This window comes from Pseudophryne corroboree, chromosome 1, assembly GCF_028390025.1.
Source record: "Pseudophryne corroboree isolate aPseCor3 chromosome 1, aPseCor3.hap2, whole genome shotgun sequence".
Taxonomy (NCBI): domain Eukaryota; kingdom Metazoa; phylum Chordata; class Amphibia; order Anura; family Myobatrachidae; genus Pseudophryne; species Pseudophryne corroboree.
The window spans coordinates 372,891,995-372,904,587 of NC_086444.1; the positions used below are offsets into that span (position 1 = coordinate 372,891,995).

At 48.3% G+C, this 12,593-nt stretch overlaps 1 protein-coding gene across 3 annotated transcripts in view; it reads right to left on the reverse strand.

Annotated features, from left to right (window-relative positions):
- The window catches only part of SFI1 (SFI1 centrin binding protein), a 353,554-nt gene that overhangs the window by 234,062 nt on the left and 106,899 nt on the right, over positions 1-12,593 (reverse strand). The window lies entirely within an intron of this gene.

Below are 12,593 nucleotides of genomic sequence, written 5' to 3' on the forward strand. Positions count from 1 at the left end.
AACACCAAAAAAACATAAAAAACATATGTCGACCTTTTGACCTGTCAACCTAGACCATGTCCACCTAGAGACCCTGTCAACCTAGTTACTGTCGACCAATAGTGGTCGACCTAGTTACTGTCGACCTTGCATACCACACCCCTAGGGACATAGCGGCATCTAAAACTGAATTATATGCTATTAAACTGACAATAAGGTGTATTAAATTTTAAAAGGTACAAACTAACAGTTTCTTTTATAGCAAAGCATAGTCCGTTGCGCTTTACAAATGTTTGTGCTGCCTTGGGTTCACTTTTAGGTTTAATTTAGCTAACTTTATATTTTTATGTCCCAGAACATTATGCTATATTTGGTAACATATTAGAGATAATACATATTTGTATAGGTCTTGTTGAAAAACGGAAAGAAAAATTCTCAAAAAGATTTAAAGTGCAGCTCTCCGTCCTCCAAAAACACATTCAAAGTTAAGTATACGTTTGTTGCACATAAAAGGTTACTAATCTGCAACAATCTAATTATTTGATAATCCAAAATGAATAGTACTTTCTATCAATCCAGTTATATATTTAAGTAATACAGGTTGAGTCTCCCTTATCCAAAATGCTTGGGGCCAGAGGTATTTTGGATATGGGATTTTTCCGTATTTTGGAATAATTGCATACCATAATCAGATATCATGGTGATGGGACCTAAATCTAAGCACAGAATGCATTTATGTTACATATACACCTTATACACACAGCCTGAAGGTCATTTTAACCAATATTTTTTATAATGTTGTGCATTAAACAAAGTGTGTCTACATTTACACAATTCATTTATGTTTCATATACACCTTATACACACAGCCTGAAGGTCATTTAATACAATATTTTTAATAACTCTGTGTATTAAACAAAGTTTGTGTACATTGAGCCATCAAAAAACAAAGGTTTCACTATCTCACTCTCACTCAAAAAAGTCCGTATTTCGGAATATTCCGTATTTCGGAATATTTGGATATGGGATACTCAACCTGTACTATTGTCTTTTAATTTCAGCATTGGGGTGCTACCGATGTATCTCATTCACAATTTGTACAATAAAAAAATTGTGGGGGGGGGGAAAGAGAATAAAAGTAGAGCACAACTATGTGGTGCACAATAGGGAGACATTATATATTCACCGAGATTACAGTTTAAAAATATATAGTTTTTATTTGATATACATTAAAAAAATGTTTTACAGAAAATACTGTTTTTGCCGAAATATTGGTTAAAATGTATAAAGAATAGTATAGAATGTTGAAGATAAAATAGGATTTAAATTACCTACCGGTAAATCCTTTTCTCGTAGTCCGTAGAGGATACTGGGGTTCCATTTAGTACCATGGGTATAGACGGGTCCAATAGGAGCCATGGGCACTTAAAGAATTTGATAGTGTGGGCTGGCTCCTCCCTCTATGCCCCCCACCCACCCCCCACCAGACTCAGTCTAGGAAACTGTGCCTGAGGAGACTGACATACTTTGAGAGAAGGATATAAAAGGATAGTGGTGAGATTCCGAACCAGCACACACAAACGAGAGGAAAGCTATGCTAACCCAACTTTAAACAGGAACAGCAACAGCTGAACCAACAATACTTAACCAAGTAACAGTGCAGTAAAAACAAAGCACTCGTCAGCAATTTCTTCCTAAAGTGGTAGCGTTTCACATCAACCAACCTATTGTGGTTCTGGTTGTCACCAACACCTCTGCTACTTCAAAGTCTTTGGATGTTCCAGTTCAATATGGAGTCTCTGAGAGCGGGGATCTCAGGTCTGGCGGATGGGGAATTCCTAGTGTCTCTGGATATCAAGGATGCATACCTTCACATTCTGATCTGGACGCCTCATCAGGCTTATATACGGTTTGCACTAAAGGACTGTCACTACCAGTTTCAGGCCCTGCCATTTGGTCTCTCCACGGCACCGAGGGTGTTCACCAAAGTGATGATATTTCTACTTCGCAAACAGGGAGTGAATGTAATTCCGTACCTGGACAATCTTCTTATAAAGGCACCGTCCAGGGAGAGGTTGCTGGACAGCATTGGTCTCTCATCCAAACTTCTCCAGGATCATGGGTGGATTCTGAACCTTCAGAAATCTCACCTAGAGCCAACATGGAGGCTTTCATTCCTGGGAATGATACTGGACACGGAGTCGCAGAAGGTGTTCCTTCCGTTGGAAAAGACATTGGTAATCCAGTCGATGGTTCGGGATGTCCTGAAGCCAACCTGGATATCGGTGCATCTATGCATTCGCCTTCTGGGGAAGATGGTGGCCTCTTACGAGGTGCTTCAATATGGAAGAAGTCATTCAAGACCCTTCCAGCTCGATCTGTTGGACAAATGGTCCGGATCGCATCTTCACATGCACCAGAGGATCAGTCTGTCGCCAAAAGCCAGTCTCTCCCTTCTATGGTGGCTACAGACTTCTCACCACGTCGAGTGTCGGAGGTTCGGAGTTCAGAATTGGATTCTGTTAACCACAGACGCAAGTATGGTTTCAACGACTTGAGGTTCAGAATCGGCCTTACCGAACTATCCGGTTTCGGTACTACAAACAATTTGGAATAGTACCCCTTGTTTTGCAGATGAGGTGGAACTGGAACACTGACATGAGTCTGTACCATTTTTTGAATGGCACTCTGTAAAGTTATACTTGCCTCTTGTGAAGATGGTAAGCCTGATTTGAAGAATCTGTGAGGTGGGAGCTCCTGGAACTCCAGTCTGTAGCCCTGGGAAATAAGATCTATGACCCAGGGGTCCCGGCACGAATTTGACCAGATGTAACTGAAGAATTTTAGTCTGGCTCCCACCTGACAGCCTTCAAAGCATCGCGGTCCACTGTCATGCTGTTTGCTTTGAGGAAGAAGAGCCTGAGCTCTGTTCCTGAGCACCTGCAGTTGCTGCTTTGCGTGGTTTACCTCTTGCGCCTCTGGAGGCCGTAGAACCACCTCTGGATTTGCCCTTAATCTTGGCTGTCCGAAAGGACTGTAAATTTGAAGCTGAATAAGCTTTCCTGGCTGGGGGAGCTGCGGAAGGAAGATACTTAGACTTACTTGCAGTAGCTTTGGAGATCCATTTGTCTAGTTCATCTCCAAACAAGGCCTCTCCTATGAATGGTAGGCCTTCCACACCTTTCCTGGAGTCCGCATCAGCAGTCCACTGGCGTAGCCACAAGCCCCTGCGTGCTAACACTGCCATAGCGGTGGTGCGTGCATTAAGCAAGCCTATCTCTTTTATGGCTTCCACCATAAAATTTGCAGAGTCCTATACATGTTGCAGGAGTAAAACAACATCCCCCCTAGAAAAGGAATCTAACCCCTCAATTAGGTTACCTGACCATTTAGCAATGGTTTTTGTGATCCAAGCACATGCAATAGTGAGTCTCTGGGCCTCCCCCGCAGCTGTGTACAATGATGTGAGTGTAGTCTCAATTTTACAACTGGATCAGCAAGAATACCAGATAACAGTATGAACGAAAAACAGCAACAAGCTGAACATAACCGATACACAAACTTCGTGTAACCGAAGCAACAACTGCAAGTAACAGTCCGCACTGGGATGGGCGCCCAGCATCCTCTACGGACTAGGAGAAAAGGATTTACCGATAGGTATTAAAAATAAGAATTTACTCACCGGTAATTCTATTTCTCGTAATCCGTAGTGGATGCTGGGAACTCCGTAAGGACCATGGGGAATAGACGGGTTCCGCAGGAGACTGGGCACTCTAAGAAAGAATTAGGACTACTGGTGTGCACTGGGTCCTCCCTCTATGCCCCTCCTCCAGACCTCAGTTAGGATACTGTGCCCAGAAGAGTGGACACAATAAGGAAAGGATTTGGAATCCCGGGTAAGACTCATACCAGCCACACCAATCACACCGTACAACTCGTGATATTATACCCAGTTAACAGTATGAATAACAACTGAGCCTCACGAACAGATGGCTCATAACAATAACCCTTTAGTTAGGCAATAACTATATACAAGTATTGCAGACAATCCGCACTTGGGATGGGCGCCCAGCATCCACTACGGACTACGAGAAATAGAATTACCGGTGAGTAAATTCTTATTTTCTCTGACGTCCTAGTGGATGCTGGGAACTCCGTAAGGACCATGGGGATTATACCAAAGCTCCCAAACGGGCGGGAGAGTGCGGATGACTCTGCAGCACCGAATGAGCAAACTCAAGGTCCTCCTCAGCCAGGGTATCAAACTTGTAGAATTTTGCAAACGTGTTTGATCCCGACCAGGTAGCAGCTCGGCAAAGTTGTAAAGCCGAGACCCCTCGGGCAGCCGCCCAAGAAGAGCCCACCTTCCTCGTGGAATGGGCTTTGACTGATTTAGGATGCGGCAGTCCAGCCGCAGAATGTGCAAGTTGAATCGTGGAGCAGATCCAGCGAGCAATAGCCTGCTTAGAAGCAGGAGCACCCAACTTGTTGGGTGCATGCAGGATAAACAGCGAGTCAGTCTTTCTGACTCTAGCCGTCCTGGAAACATAGATTTTCAGGGCCCGGACTACGTCCAGCAACTTGGAAGCCTCCAAGTCCCGAGTAGCCGCAGGCACCACAATAGGTTGGTTCAAATGAAACGCTGATACCACCTTAGGGAGGAATTGGGGACGCGTCCTCAATTCTGCTCTGTCCATATGGAAGATCAGATAGGGGCTTTTACAGGACAAAGCCGCCAATTCTGACACCCACCTAGCCAAAGCCAAGGCCAAAAGCATGACCACTTTCCACGTGAGATATTTTAATTCCACGGTCTGAAGTGGCTCAAACCAATGTGATTTTAGGAAATCCAACACAACGTTGAGATCCCAAGGTGCCACTGGGGGCACAAAAGGGGGCTGAATATGCAGCACTCCCTTAACAAACGTCTGAACTTCAGGCAGTGAAGCCAGTTCTTTTTGAAAGAAAATAGACAGGGCTGAAATCTGGACTTTAATGGATCCCAATTTTAGGCCCATAGTCACTCCTGACTGTAGGAAGTGCAGAAATCGACCCAGCTGAAATTCTTCTGTGGGGGCCTTCATAGCCTCACACCAAGCAACATATTTTCGCCATATGCGGTGATAATGCTTTGCTGTCACCTCTTTCCTAGCCTTTATCAGCATAGGAATGACTTCAACCGGAATGCCCTTTTCCATCAGGATCCGGCGTTCAACCGCCATGCCGTCAAACGCAGCCGCGGTAAGTCTTGGAACAGACAGGGCCCCTGGTGTAGCAGGTCCAGTCTGAGAGGCAGAGGCCAAGGGTCCTCTGAGATCATTTCTTGTAGTTCCGGGAACCAAGTCCTTCTTGGCCAATCCGGAACGATGAGTATAGTTCTTACTCCTCTCTTTCTTATTATCCTCAGCACCTTTTGTATGAGAGGAAGAGGAGGGAACACATAAACTGACTGGTACACCCACGGTGTCACTAGAGCGTCCACAGCTATCGCCTGAGGGTCCCTTGACCTGGCGCAATATCTTTTTAGCTTTTTGTTTAGGCGGGACGCCATCATGTCCACCTGTGGCCTTTCCCAACGGTTTACAATCAGTTGGAAGACTTCTGGATGAAGTCTCCACTCTCCCGGGTGGAGGTCGTGCCTGCTGAGGAAGTCTGCTTCCCAGTTGTCCACTCCCGGAATGAACACTGCTGACAGTGCCATCACGTGATTTTCCGCCCAACGGAGAATCCTTGTGGCTTCTGCCATCGCCATCCTGCTTCTTGTGCCGCCCTGTCGGTTTACATGGGCGACCGCCGTGATGTTGTCTGACTGAATCAGCACCGGCTGGTTTTGAAGCAGGGGTCTTGCCTGACTTAGGGCATTGTAAATGGCCCTTAGTTCCAGAATATTTATGTGTAGGGAAGCCTCCTGACTCGACCATTGTCCTTGGAAGTTTCTTCCCTGCGTGACTGCCCCCCAACCTCGGAGGCTTGCATCCGTGGTCACCAGGACCCAGTCCTGTATGCCGAATCTGCGGCCCTCTAGAAGATGAGCACTCTGCAGCCACCACAGCAGAGACACCCTGGCCCTCGGGGACAGGGTGATCAGCCGATGCATCTGAAGATGCGATCCGGACCACTTGTCTAACAGATCCCACTGAAAGATCCTTGCATGGAACCTGCCGAATGGAATTGCTTCGTAAGAAGCTACCATCTTTCCCAGGACTCGCGTGCAGTGATGCACCGACACCTGTTTTGGTTTCAGGAGGTCTCTGACCAGAGATGACAACTCCTTGGCCTTCTCCTCCGGGAGAAACACCTTCTTCTGTTCTGTGTCCAGAATCATACCCAGGAACAGCAGACGCGTCGTAGGAACCAGCTGCGACTTTGGAATATTCAGAATCCAGCCGTGCTGTTGTAGCACTTCCTGAGATAGTGCTACTCCGACCAACAACTGCTCCCTGGACCTCACCTTTATAAGGAGATCGTCCAAGTATGGGATAATTATAACTCCCTTCTTTCGAAGGAGTATCATCATTTCGGCCATTACCTTGGTAAATACCCTCGGTGCCGTGGACAGACCAAACGGCAACGTCTGGAATTGGTAATGGCAGTCTTGTACCACAAAACGGAGGTACACCTGGTGAGGTGGGTAAATGGGGACATGCAGGTACGCATCCTTGATGTCCAGTGATACCATGTAATCCCCTTCTTCCAGGCTTGCAATAACCGCCCTGAGCGATTCCATTTTGAACTTAAACCTTCTTATATAAGTGTTCAAGGATTTTAAATTTAGAATGGGTCTCACCGAACCGTCTGGTTTCGGTACCACAAACATTGTGGAATAGTAATCCCGTCCCTGTTGAAGGAGGGGAACTTTTATTATCACCTGCTGGAGGAACAGCTTGTGAATTGCCGCCAGCACTACCTCCCTGTCCGGGGGAGTAGCTGGCAAGGCTGATTTGAGGTAACGGCGAGGGGGAGACGTCTCGAATTCCAGCTTGTATCCCTGAGATACCACTTGTAGAACCCAGGGATCCACCTGTGAGCAAACCCACCGGTCGCTGAAGTTCCGGAGACGGGCCCCCACCGCACCTGGCTCCACCAGTGGAGCCCCAGCGTCATGCGGTGGATTTAGTGGAAGCAGGGGAGGATTTCTGTTCTTGGGAACTGGCTGTATGGTGCAGCTTTTTCCCTCTACCCCTGCCTCTGGGCAGAAAGGACGCGCCTTTAACCCGCTTGCCTTTCTGGGGCCGAAAGGACTGTACCTGATAATACGGTGCTTTCTTTGGCTGTGAGGGAACCTGGGGTAAAAATGTCGACTTCCCAGCTGTCGCTGTGGAAACGAGGTCCGAGAGACCATCCCCAAACAATTCCTCACCCTTGTAAGGCAAAACCTCCATGTGCCTTTTAGAATCCACATCACCTGTCCACTGCCGAGTCCATAATACTCTCCTGGCAGAAATGGACATTGCATTTATTCTAGATGCCAGCCGGCAAATATCCCTCTGTGCATCTCTCATGTATAAGACTACGTCTTTAATATGCTCTATGGTTAGCAATATAGTGTCCCTGTCAAGGGAATCAATATTATCAGACAGGGAATCAGACCACGCTGCTGCAGCACTGCACATCCATGCTGAAGCAATAGCAGGTCTCAGTATAGTACCTGAGTGTGTATATACAGACTTCAGGATAGCCTCCTGCTTTCTATCCCCACACTCCTTTAAGGCGGCTGTATCCTGAGACGGTAGTGCCACCTTTTTTGACAAGCGTGTGAGCGCTTTATCCACCCTCGGGGATGTCTTCCAACGTACCCTGTCCTCTGGCGGGAAAGGGTACGCCATTAGTAACTTTTTAGAAATTACTAGTTTTTTATCAGGGGAAGCCCACGCTTCTTCACACACTTCATTTAACTCATCTGAAGGGGGAAAAACCACTGGTTGCTTTTTCTCCCCAAACATAATACCCTTTTTAGTGGTACCTGGGTTAATGTCAGAAATGTGCAACACATTTTTCATTGCCGTAATCATGCAACGGATAGCCCTAGTGGAATGTACATTAGTCTCGTCGTCGTCGACACTGCAGTCAGACTCCGTGTCGACATCTGTGTCTGCCATCTGAGGTAGCGGGCGTTTTTGAGCCCCTGATGGCCTTTGAGACGCCTGGGCAGGCACTGGCTGAGAAGCCGGCTGTCCCACAGCTGTTATGTCATCGAACCTTTTATGTAAGGAGTTGACACTGTCGGTTAATACCTTCCACATATCCATCCACTCTGGTGTCGACCCCGCAGGAGGGGACATCACATTTATCGGCACCTGCTCCGCCTCCACATAAGCCTCCTCATCAAACATGTCGACACAGCCGTACCGACACACCACACACACACAGGGAATGCTCTGACTGAGGACAGGACCCCACAAAGTCCTTTGGGGAGACAGAGAGAGAGTATGCCAGCACACACCACAGCGCTATATAAACAGAGATTTACACTACACAAAGTGATTTTCCCTATAGCAGCTATAATACACAGTATTGCGCCTAAATCTAGTGCCCCCCCTCTCTTTTTTACCCTATTGAGCCTGGAAACTGCAGGGGAGAGCCTGGGGAGCGTCCTTCCAGCGGAGCTGTGAAGAGGAAATGGCGCCAGTGTGCTGAGGGAGATAGCCATGCCCCTTTTTCGGCGGGCTTCTCACGCTCTTTATATTAATATTATGGCAGGGGATTTTTACACATATATAGTTTATTAGACTATATTATGTGTTTTTAGCCATTTTAAGGTAATCTAATTGCAGCCCAGGGTGCGCCCCCCCCCCCCCCCCCCCCCAGCGCCCTGCACCCATCAGTGACCGGAGTATGTGGTGTGCATGGGGAGCAATGGCGCAGTGCTGTGCGCTACCTTAATGAAGACCGGAGTCTTCAGCCGCCGATTTCCAGGACGTTCTTCTTGCTTCTGGCTCTGCAAGGGGGACGGCGGCGCGGCTCCGGGACCGGACGACCGAGGCTGGGCCTGTGTTCGATCCCTCTGGAGCTAATGGTGTCCAGTAGCCTAGAAGCCCAAGCTAGCTGCAAGCAGGTAGGTTCGCTTCTCTCCCCTAAGTCCCTCGTAGCAGTGAGTCTGTTGCCAGCAGATCTCACTGAAAATAAAAAACCTAATAAATACTTTCTTTACTAGGAGCTCAGGAGAGGAGCCAGTGCACACCAGTAGTCCTAATTCTTTCTTAGAGTGCCCAGTCTCCTGCGGAGCCCGTCTATTCCCCATGGTCCTTACGGAGTTCCCAGCATCCACTAGGACGTCAGAGAAATACTATTTTCTCTTACGTCCTAGAGGATGCTGGGGACTCCAAAAGGACCATGGGGTCTATACCAAAGCTCCAGACCGGGCGGGAGAGTGCGGACGACTCTGCAGCACCAATTGAGCAAACATGAGGTCCTCATCAGCCAGGGTATCAAACTCATAGAACTTAACAAAAGTGTTTGAACCCGACCACGTAGCTGCTCGGCAAAGTTAAAGTGCCGAGACCCCTCGGGCAGCCGCCCAAGATGAGCCCACCTTCCTGGTAGAATGGGCCTTCACTGACTTCGGCAACGGCAATCCAGCCGTAGAATGAGCGTGCCGAATCGTATTACAAATCCAGCGTGCAATAGTCTGCTTGGAAGCAGGATTTCCAATCTTGTTGGAAGCGTACAGGACAAACAGAGCCTCCGTTTTCCTAAAAAGAGCCGTTCTGGCGACATAAATTCTCAAAGCTCTTACGACATCGAGAGACTTTGGCACTGTCACGGCATCAATAGGTTGATTTATGTGAAATGAAGAGTTCTCAATTCCGCTCTATCCTCATGGAAAATCAAATATGGGCTCTTGTGAGACAAAGCCGCCAATTCCGACACCCGTCTGGCGGACGCCAAGGCCAAAAGCATGACCACCTTCCAAATGAGAAATTTCAACTCAACCTTTCGCAAAGGTTCAAACCAGTGAGACATAAGAAATTGTAACACCACGTCAAGATCCCACGGTGCCACGGGTGGCACAAACGGAGGATGGATATGCAGCACTCCCTTCACGAAAGTCTGAACTTCAGGAAGGGCGGGCAATTCTTTTTGAAAGAAAATAGATAAAGCCGAAATCTGCACTTTGATGGAACCCGATTTCAGGCCTGCATCCACGCCTGCCTGCAAAAAATGAAGGAAACGACCCAGCTGAAACTCCTCCGTAGGAGCTTTCTTGGCTTCACACCACGACACATATTTTCTCCAAATACAGTGATAATGCTTCACCGTGACCTCCTCTCTAGCCTTAAGGAGAGTGGGGATGACTTCCCCGGGAATACCCTTTCGAGCTAGGATTTGGCGTTCAACCTCCACGCCGTCAAACGCAGCCGCGGTAAGTCTTGAAATACGCACGGTCCCTGCAGTAACAGATCCTCTCTGAGAGGAAGTGGCCACGGATCTTCTATGAGCAATTCCTGAAGATCCGGATACCAGGCCCTCCGTGGCCAATCTGGAACGACGAGTACTGCCGGAACCCGCGTTCTTCTTATGATCCTCAACACTTTTGGAATGAGAGGAAGTGGAGGGAACACATATACTGACTGAAACACCCACGGAGTTACCAGGGCGTCCACTGCACTGGTTGGGGGTCCCTTGACCTGGAACAATACCTCGGAAGCTTCTTGTTAAGGCGAGACGCCATCATGTCTATTTAAGGAATTCCCCAACGCCTTGTCACTTCAGCAAATACCTCTTGATGAAGAGCCCACTCTCCTGGATGGAGATTGTGTCTGCTGAGGTAGTCTGCTTCCCAGTTGTCCACGCCTGAAAGGAAGACTGCTGACAAGAGCGCTCACGTGTTTTTCCGCACAGCGGAGAACTCTTGTGGCATCCGCCATCGCCGCTCTGCTCTTTGTTCCGCCCTGGCGGTTTACGTACGCCACCGCGGTTACGTTGTCCGACTGAATCAGGACAGGTAGACCTCGAAGAAGGTGTTCCGCTTGCAGAAGGCCGTTGTAAATGGCTCTTAACTCCAGAACGTTTATGTGGAGACAAGTTTCCTGGCTTGACCATTTTCCCTGGAAACTTCTTCCTTGCGTGACTGCTCCCCAGCCTCGGAGACTTGCATCCGTGGTCAGCAGGACCCAATCCTGGATCCCGAACCTGCGTCCCTCTAGAAGGTGAGAACTTTGCAGCCACCACAGGAGAGAAATTCTGGTCCTGGAAGATAGACTTATTTTCCGGTGCATGTGCAGGTGAGACCCGGACCATTTGTCCAGCAGGTCCCACTGAAACACCTTGGCATGAAACCTGCCAAACGGAATGGCTTCGTAAGCTGCAACCATCTTCCCTAGCACTCGAGTGCATTGATGAATCAACACTCTTGCCAGTTTCAGAATCTCCTTGACCATGCATTGGATTTCCAGAGCTTTTTCCGCTGGAAGAAACACTCTCTGCAGTTCTGTGTCCAGAATCATGCCCAAGAAAGGCAGCCGAGTTGTCGGAATCAACTGAGACTTTGGCAAATTTAGAATCCAACCATGATGTTGCAGAACCGTCAGAGAGAGTTCCACATTTCTTAGCAACTGCTCCTTCGATCTCGCCTTTATCAGGAGATCGTCCAAGTACGGGATAATTGTGACACCCTGCTTGCGTAGGAGTACCATCATTTCCGCCATCACCTTGGTGAAGACCCTCAGGGCTGTGGAAAGAACAAACGGCAACGTCTGAAATTGGTAATGACAATCCTGCACCGCAAATCTCAGGAAAGCCTGATGTGGAGGATATATCGGGACGTGTAAGTAGGCATCTTTTATGTCGACTGACGCCATAAAATCCCCCCCTTCTAAACTGGAGATCACCGCTCGAAGAGATTCCATCTTGAACTTGAAAGTTTTCAAATACAGATTGAGGGATTTTAGGTTCAGGATCCGTCCGGCTTTGGTACGACAAAGAGGCTCGAATAAAACCCTTCTTCCCGTTGAGATGGGGGTACCGGGACAAGACACTCTGTTGACACAGCTTTTGTATCGCAGCACTCACTACTTCCCTTTCTGGGATAGAAACTGGCAAGGCTGATTTGAAAAATCGGTGGGGGGGCACCTCCTGAAACTCCAGTTTGTACCCTTGGGACACTATGTCTAACACCCAAGGATTTAGGCCCGAGTGAAACCAGACCTGACTGAAGAGTCGGAGACACGCCCCCATCGGCACGGACTCCTGAAGGGGAGCCCCAGCGTCATGCGGTGGACTTGGCAGAGGCCGGGGAGGACTTTTGGTCCTGGGAGCCTGACATAGCAGGCGACCTTTTTCCCCTTCCTCTGCCTTTTGAAGCAAGGAAGGACGAGCCTCTTCCTTTTTTGTATTTATTAGGCCAAAAGGACTGCATCTGATAATGGGGTGCCTTTTTCTGTTGTGCCGGAACATATGGAAGAATATTTTGCTCCCTGTACTTGCGAAAATATACTGTTTTGCCAGTTTTAAAAACCTCAGTAACCTGCTGCCCAGGGCGCCCCCCCTGCGCCCTGCACCATGTGAGTGCCGTTGGTGTATGAGTGGGAGCATGGGCGCAGCGCGACCGCTGCGCTGTACCTCCGTTACTGAAGTCTTCTGCCGTCACTGAAGTCTTCTTTCTTCTTTATACT